Source organism: Limulus polyphemus, unplaced genomic scaffold (genome assembly GCF_000517525.1).
Source record: "Limulus polyphemus unplaced genomic scaffold, Limulus_polyphemus-2.1.2 Scaffold3458, whole genome shotgun sequence".
NCBI lineage: Eukaryota > Metazoa > Arthropoda > Merostomata > Xiphosura > Limulidae > Limulus > Limulus polyphemus.
Genome location: NW_013669068.1, coordinates 27,652 through 37,182, shown reverse-complemented (window position 1 = coordinate 37,182; position 9,531 = coordinate 27,652).

Below are 9,531 nucleotides of genomic sequence, written 5' to 3'. Positions count from 1 at the left end.
TGAAAGACTAGAGGGAAGGGAGTTAGTCATCACCGCCAACTCTTGGGCTACTCTTTTACCAACGAATACTGGGGTTGACCGTCATATTATAACGCCCTCACGGCTGAAAGGGCAGGCATGTTTTGGTGGAACGGGGATTCGAACCTGCGACTCTCAAATTACGAGTCGATGGCCCTAACCACCTGGATATGCACTTGGTTATGAGCGAGTGAATAATGTTGTTGTATCGCATGGCCTTGGAGAGAAAAATGAAAGAGGAGAGAAACTGATTGATTGTTGTGTTGCAAATGATCAAGTCATTAAGAACACATGGTTTTAACAGCACCCGAGAAGAAGGTGTACATGTAAAAGTTCTGGAGATAATGTTATAAAACCAACTCTGTTACAGCACTATCAATAAAAGATTCAGGAATGCAATACAACAATCAAAAACTTACTCAGGAGTTGACTGCAAGAGCGGCCATGTTGCTGTAGTTCGCACCACCAAGATAAGATTGAGGAAACTTAAGAAGCCAGATCGAAAAAGAAGATCGATTACACAACTTTAATGGAAGAAGACTCGATTAAAGAAAAGTACACAGTTGTAGTTAAAAACCGTTTTCAAGAATTGAAAGATGAAGGAAATATGTCAAACTGAGAATTTTTTAAAGAAGCACTGGTTGAACCAGCCAAGAAAGTTATTCCATTAAAATTAAGGCAAAAGAAACAGAAATGGATGACGGAGGAAATCCTTGAGCTCATGGGAGATAGAAGCAAGATGAAAAATTATAGTATGGAAGATTATAAGAAACTTGACCAAAGAATTCGATCAATATGCAATGAAGAAAAGGAAAAATGGCTTGATGAAAAAGGTACAGAAGTAGAAAAACAAAAGGATAAAGGAATATATATATCAAAGACGTCATAGATAAAGGAGGATGCATTGCTAGTAGATGTATAAAAGCTAAGACTAGTGATGCAATTATGGAACGATAACAAGTATTGGAAAGATTTCCAGAGTATGTTGAAGATTCATTCCACAACAGTCGTGAATAAAACCCATCTATTAAGAAGAACATGGACGGATTGAAAATTCATAAGTCAGAATACAAACAGTTATTAACAGACTGAAAACCAATTAAGCTACAGGACCAGATAAAATTGAAGCAGAACAAATAAAATGTTTGGAAGAACTTGATATATGAATGTTAACAACTTTTATCAATGAGATTTATGAAAGTTGCGAAGTACCTAAGGATCTTTACTGCGCTTCCCAAAAGATCTAGAGCCAATGAATGTGAACACCTTCGAACCATCAGTTTAATGAGCCATGTGACAAAGATCTTATTAAAGGTGTTAATGATGAGAGCTAGAAGTAGAATAAGACTAGAGATTGCAAAAGTTCAATGTGGTTTTATTGAATATCGTGGTACAACAAATGCTATCTTCATGATACGAATGCTTTCAGAGAGGGCAATAAAAATAAAGGACTTTTTCTTATGTTTTATCGCTTATACCAAAGATTTTGATAGAGTCAAGCATGTGGAGTTAATGAAAATGCTGGAAAAACTGGACACTGATGGTGAAGACCTGAGAATTTTAAGAAACCTCTATTGGGACTAAACTGCAGCAGCGAAGATTTTAATTGAGTGATTTCATCCAAATTAAGATTATGCGGGAGGAAAGGCTGTGTTTTTTAATCTGTCTTGTTTAACTTGTACAGTGGGTAAATCCTGACAGAGGTTGAGGACTTACAAGAGTTGATCATTGGCAGACAGAATTTAAACAACGTGCGTTATGCTGATGACAGAGTTTTAATAACTGGTTAAGAAGAGAAACTGCAAAAAATTAGATAAAGTTGTTAATGAAAGTGAGGAGAAGGATTTAAATATTAAGTATAGGAAAACATTGTCAAAGTAGATAAGGAACAGATAAGGCAGGTCAATAAATTCAACTACGTGGGAAGCTGGATAAACATCATATGATAAATGTGATCATGAAATAAAACAGAGAATAAAGATGGCAAAAGACGCATTTCTGGAAATAAAAACGATGCAGACAAATAATACAATTTCTATAGGGACGCAGTTAAGAGTTTTGGATTGCTATGTTATACCAATTCTTATGGTCGCATCAGAATGTTGGACAATATTGCCAAGTATGGGAAAGAGAATTGAAGCAATTGAGTTGTGGTTCTTAAATTAAGGTGCATCTTGAAGGTACGTTGGACAAGACAAATGAAGATATTTTGTCAAGAGTAGGTTTCAGGAGGAAGCTACTGATTAACATCAGAAAGAGACAGTTGGCGTTTCTTGGACACGTCATGAGGAAAAAATAAATGGAAAATCAGGTAACTAGAAATATTGAAGGAAGGAGAAATAGTAAAAGACAAAGGTTGACTTATGTCAAGTGTCTATCTAAAGGGATGAATGTATCAACATTGGAAATTCTTTGTGCTTCAAGGAGAAGAGATCTGTTTGGATATGGTACATATATAGAGAGAGAGGTTACTGCGTCCCTACGTCTTGTTTACTGTTGTAAGATACTTAACTACAAAGGTAACTGCATCACTACATGTCGTCTACTGTTGCAATATGCTTAACTGCAAAGGTCACTGCGTCACTACATTTTGTTTACTGTTGTAAGATGCTTAACTACAAAGGTCACTGCGTCCATAAAATCTTGTTTACCACTGTAATGCGCTCAGCTTTAATGGACAATGCATTACGTTCTTCTTGGAGTTTGTTTAAACTTTAAAACTGCAGAACTTGTATTAATACTTTGAAACTTTCAGATAATACAAAAAGCAAACAACAAAACTGTTCACATCGCGTCTCTGTATATTCTGTTATGTGGTTTCTGTTAGCTTGTAGATATCTTATCACTGTAGATTCTGTTATGTGGTTTCTGTTAACTTGTAGATATCTTATCACTGTAGATTCTGTTAGGTTGTTTCTGTTAACTTGTAAATATCGCATCCATGTAGATTTAGTTAGACGGTCTCTATTAACTTGTATATATTACATCACTGTAGATTTAATTAGATTTTGATAGCTTGTAAATATCACAAAACTAGAGATACTGTTAGGTGGTTTCTGTTAACTTGTAGATAATATATAATTGAAGATCCTGTTTAGTCGTTTTGTTAACTTGTAAATATCGCATCCATGTAAATTCAGTTAGACGGTCTCTATTAACTTGTATATATTACATCACTGTAGATTTAATTAGATTTTGATATTTTGTAAATATCACAAAACTAGAGATACTGTTAGGTGGTTTCTGTTAACTTGTAGATAATATATAATTGAAGATCCTGTTTAGTCGTTTTGTTAACTTGTAGGTGTTATATTACTGGAGATTCTATATTATATTATTTCTGTTAGACTGTAGGTATATTGTCACTAGAAAATAGAGACCAATATAAAGATCTAATTTGTTTGTACTATTACTGTTATACCAGCCCACTTATGTTAAACTATTTAACATTTCGTACGGAATTGTGTTACTTCACTTTCTTGTGATTGTTATCTCGTAGCATTCAGACTTCCTCAGCTGTTGCATTGAATGTTTTCTCAATTTTCGTCTTCTTTTATAGCTCTGTAAGTGTTTCTATGGTTTCAGTCTCTATCTTTGATTTCTGAAAAATGACACTGTATTATCTAGTGGAATGTTGTTCATTTCCTTTAATTCGAAATTTTAACCCCTTTTAATGTTTGTTTTAATGTTTTATTATTTTGCGATATTCTTGACACCCAAACATACTGTGTAGATGGTTATATTTATTCGTAACTTTCTGTGCTGTGTAAATTAACGAGGTAAAAGTTGTATATTATTAACTGTCATTCAGAATTTGTAGAGAAGTGTAACTTGCTTTTATAACTAGATCTGATTTAATGGCATCTCTAACGTGCCTTTGCTCCCATTGTCCGTGATTTGGGAGTTTCGGAATGCTATCTAGCTTTGTCATTGGTCAGATGAAGACCACATGGTTATTCAACAAGACAGATATGGAGGCGCGTAGAAGACTTCCCCCCTCTTAAATGTAGATTTGGCTTGAGGGAAAACAAGGTAAACGGATGGCGCCAGTTTCTTTCAAGACAACCCAGAGGGCTAGGTGAATCTCATCAGATGCTAATAAGTGGCAGTTCGTAAAGTGGGAAATCCGAAACACTCTGCTCACCCGAGCTAAATTCTCATTATGTATATCTGTTTCGAATGAATATCAATGCATCTGTGGTCTAACTCTTGAGCTGTTAGCTTTGATAATCTTTGTGATTATCGTAGAATATATGAACGTTTTTAGATAGAATCTAAATACTGGAAGAGAGATATTAGCCTTACGAAACATAGTCACTGTTTATTTACTTTTTATTCAATAATTAGTTAACTTATATCAGATTAATTCTTTTGGAAGTCACTATTTGTAAAAAGTGTTACCTTTATTCTAAAACACCATCAACAGGGAATGGGAGTTAAATGTTAAAGCCGCTTAACGTTAAACGTAAATAATACAATCTTTGATATTTCTAATTGGGTAGTTTCTGTTAGGTTTCAGATACCACTTCCAAGGATATTCTATTAAGCAGTTTCTATTAGCTTGTAGATATGTTACTTAATTGGATATTCTGTTGGGGGGTTTCTGTTAATTTGAAGACATCACATCACTATATATTCGATTAGGTGGTTGTTGGTAACTTGAAGATATCACATCACTATATATTTTGTCAGATAGTATCCGTTAACTTGTAGATATGACATCACTGTAGATTCTGCAGGATGGTTATTGTTAACTTGTAGATATAACATCACTGTAGATTCTGCAGGATGGTTATTGTTAACTTGTAGATATGACATCACTATAGATTCTGTTAGGTGGTTTCTGTAAATATCACATAATTGTAGATTTCGTTAGATGGTTTCCTTTAATTTGTAGATACCACATCACTATAGATTCTGTTAGGACAGTGATGTGATATCTACATGTTAACGGAAACCAAGATTTTGTTAAATGGTTTCCGTTAACATGTAAATATCACATTACTGTGGTTTCCATTAACTTGCACATATGGCATCAGTGGAGATTCTGTTAGACGGTTTCCGTTAACTTGTAAATATCACATTACTGTAGATTCTGTTTAGATGGTTTCTGTGAACTTGTAGATATCATATCACTGTTGATATTGTTAGGTGGTTTCTGTTAACTTGTAAATATTACATTATTGTAGATTCTGTCGCACACGTTGATTTGAAGATATCACATCACTGCAGATTCTTCTATATGGTTTCTCTTAACATGTAGATATCACATCGATGTAGATCCTGTTTCATGGATTCTGATAACGTATTGATATCACATCGCTGTAGGTTCTTCTAGGTAGTTACCATTAACTTGTAGATATCACATCACTGTAGATTCTGTTAGATGGTCTCTGTTAACGTGTAGATATCACATCACTGTACATTCTGTTAGATGATTTGTGTTAACGTGTAGATACCACATCAATGTACGTTCTGTTAGATGGTTTCTGTTAACTTGTGTATGTCACGTCGCTGTTACATGGGTTTTGTTAATTTGCCAATATCAGATCACTGTATATTCTGTTAGATGGTTTATGTTAACTTGTAGATATCACATCACTGGTGATTCTGCAACTGATGTGTTTCTGATATTATATGTAGCGATGAAAGAATTTTTATTTCAGTCATATCAGATAATCGTTAACACTTGCATTGTATCGTTTACTTTGAAAACGGGCAGAGCGTGGCTCAGTTCTTAGTGTCTGATTCTCGAGATGAGGATTCATGATTTGCGTTCCATTATCGCGAAGAAATAAATTTGCACTGTTCTCTTTTGGGCTGTGAGTGCATTATAAGAGTGACAGCCAAATTCCCATATTTGATCTGACAAGAATAGCCCAATAGTTGTAGGTGGGTGTTGTTCACTAGCTGCCTTCCCTCTAGGCTGTTACTTCAACATTAGAAACTACTATTACAGATAGCCCTCAGGAAGCTTTGTGCGAAATCAAACACACCTTGGGAAATACCTTAAATTTCTTGATAGGTTTTAGATAAATTTCTTGCTTTCAAATACCGTAAGATCTCTACTTTCATCAGCTATTTTTTCCCTTCTGATGGTTTTTCTAAATCTAAAGTAAAATGTTTAAAGATTTCTAGATGAAATCCTTTTTAAACACTTAGCAGGCGGGTTGTTATTGTATTTCTACTACAATTTTCTCACAACGTGTGAGAAAATATTGTATGAAAACGTTATATGTGGTTTTATAATTTAATTATTATAACAGCGTTTACTGTCGTAGTTACTATTATTTATATTTTGCTTTCGAAAAATAAAGCAAAATGTTGTATACCCGTAACTAAAGAAGTTATCGAAATAGGCAGATATACATATATAAAATACTGACTGTCTGGTTTCAGTGTTGCTTATGGCATCTCTCTGGGGATGAGCGTGTTTCTGTGGAACCTTATTAACCTAAGGTCACTATTCAAAGGCATACCGCCATGGAAGAATGAGTAACAAGCCTAAGTAACTTCCCCTTTTTTGATTTTTTCCCCGTTAGGCACTTGTCTCTGTTATTGAACTGTTCACGTAGGTTTCTGGGTGATTGAAAAAGGGGAATAAAAGACGGAATTTGCCTTGAAAAAAATGAGAAGAAACAACGTGAAAGGAAAAGTAGAGGGTAGGTTTTTCATTTGGTGCCAATCAGCCGAGACAAACGCACACACATATATGTAGACGGATTTAAAATACTCTCTGGCTCCAAACAGGTGTCGGTATTCAGATCAGAAGAACGGGATTAAGGGACCAACCATTAAGTATTTGAAGGTTTTGGAAGTTTTTAATAATAAATAGTTCTAGACGAGTTAGGTATATCGCTCATGGGCTGAGTAGTTAGCGTGCTGAGCTACGAATTCGAAGTTCTATTAAAAACATTCCTTGGTGGAGTCAACAAAAATCACCCTCGTAGGTAAGGGTTAATCTAATATTAATTAACTTAAAACAGAACATGTTCTAGGAGGTAAGGGTTAATCTAATATTAATTAACTTAAAACAGAACATGTTCTAGGAGGAGGGTTAATCTATTATTAATTAACTTAAAACAGAACATGTTCTAGGAGGTAAGGGTTAATCTAATATTAATTAACATAAAACAGAACATGTTCTAGGAGGTAAGGGTTAATCTATTATTAATTAACTCAAAACAGAACATGTTCTAGGAGGTAAGGGTTAATCTAATATTAATTAACTTAAAACAGAACATGTTCTAGAATAGTTAATGAATGTACTTTATGAAGGAAAATTTACATTTAATAAGTGTCAGTTATATGTCGGTAAAGGTTGTTTGATTGTTTGTTTTTTAGATCAAAGCCACATTGGGCTATCTGCTGTGCCCACTGCGGGAAATTGAGCCCCGGATTTTAGCGTTGTAAGACTGTAAACTTACCGCTGTCCCACTGGGGGATATGTCGGTAAAAAAAGAAACGTAAAAAACATAACTTACTCTCTCGATATTTCAACACTTTTTACATCTAGTGAAGGGGTCGTTAAAATAGTTTGTTAGAATATTAGTAATACTCAAACTAAACGGTTTAAAGCATTAACCAATATGAAAATAACAACAAGTGGTTTAACAATATTGAAGTTGAATATTAATTGATTCGTCATGATTTAATTAACAATGTAAAAATAGCCAATAGATATAATGAGGTTAAACTAAGTTAATACGAGCAAGGATAACAGTTATGAGGCAGGCAGCAGCACTGTAGGGATGGCTCGGATTGTTCATTGAAATGGTATTTTAAATATCTCCTCAATAGGTCATCAGAACTTTACTTTATTCTGTGCTTTCTTTTATAACAATATGTTTGTAATGACTGAGTCACAATGTATGTAAATATCGTAACAAAAAGTTTGAATTTCACATTCTTCTTCATCGTTTTTATTACATAACTCAAAAATCAAAACAATGGTGTTAACGAAATTCACTGAGGTATTATTAACTAGTAATAATTTTAAAAAATTATAATCATATCCGCTTTCATAAGTATTATTAACTAGTAATAATTTAACGAAAATCTTAATTCTAGTGTAAACGATGTTATCATTACCCTTTGAAGTTCACTTTCTTACAGAAATTTACTGTTAAGTACAGGATGAAACAGAAATCACCAGCCAATAAAAGATAAACAATAAAAATTACAGTTGGAACCTCACTGTATTTAGAACTTGGTTATAAATACAACCTTCCAATGTCTATTGAAACAGTGTATTAAAAAATAAAAACAAAAAACAAGCACACAAGTGAAGAAAAACTTTTCAAATAAGGATGTAAATGTAGGGATGGCTAATATCAATCCTTCAAAAACAATGCAAACAAGATAGTAGGGATCGTATTTGCATCATTATAGCACAGGCGAGAATTAATATATAACGATATCAAGACACACGGCAATTTGTCGTGTGTCCAAAACAACCTGCAGGACACACTGTGTGTTATTAACAGGAACAATAGTTTAGTGATATTCCACTTTCTGTAGCTCGTACTGTAGTAATTTATATTATCAAATATTTCCAGTGGATGTGCTATGCTGGATCAATACTTCATATAACAAATTTCAAGGCAATCTATTAAAAAATACACGAGATATAAAATCTCTAATTTTGATTGCATTTCTTTTGTCGTTTTTTTTTCTCTTCACACCAAAAGTACGGAACTTTATTTGCTAGAAAAAAATATTTAACTTATATGGATTTTTTACAAATTCTGTACACTGATATATCTTTAAAACCTAAAATTAGATGTCAAATTTTGTCTAAATATAAGCCAGATGTGCATAGTTATTCAACAAAAAGCGCTCAGTTTTGACCACATTTTTGCGTACGCCTACGCAAAAAGTCACTTGAGCTATCGGTCTTAAACTTTTACTACAGCTTCACCTAAGAGTAAAAGTGGACCTTTTTCAGTTTTTTTTTTTTTTTGTCATTCGGATTAAAGAGCAGCAAACTTATTTGTGAAAGCACGTGCAAATACATGAATAGTAGTGGTTAGGCCAAGCAAACTAGATTAGCAGTTTCTAGCTCAAGTTTAAAAAAGAATCATACAGGTGGACGGTTAATATTCATTACCAACTTTTAAGCACATTAAGCTAAATTTTATGAAATTATCCTAATTAAAGAACGTTTAGAGTCACGTGATATTAGCTTAAATAATTAACGTAAATAATTGCTTGATACGGCTGTACTGAGTGCATGTGGGTGATGACAAGAAACTGTTAATCTAGATTCCATGGCGTTGCTATGAGGGAAGTTATTAACACTGTTTTAGAGAGGGAAAACTACCATCATATAAAGAATCTGTTTCTGTAAAGTATAGGTTTGTTCCGAATAATAGGGTTGTGATTTTAAAGCTGATTTTGGTTACTATCGAGTGTCATTTTCTCACTTGCTGTGGTTTGTTGGTGTGTATTGACAAAAGGTCATGATATCTAATCAAAAACTCCTTAGGTGTGAAAAAAGGTGCAGCCAAAAAA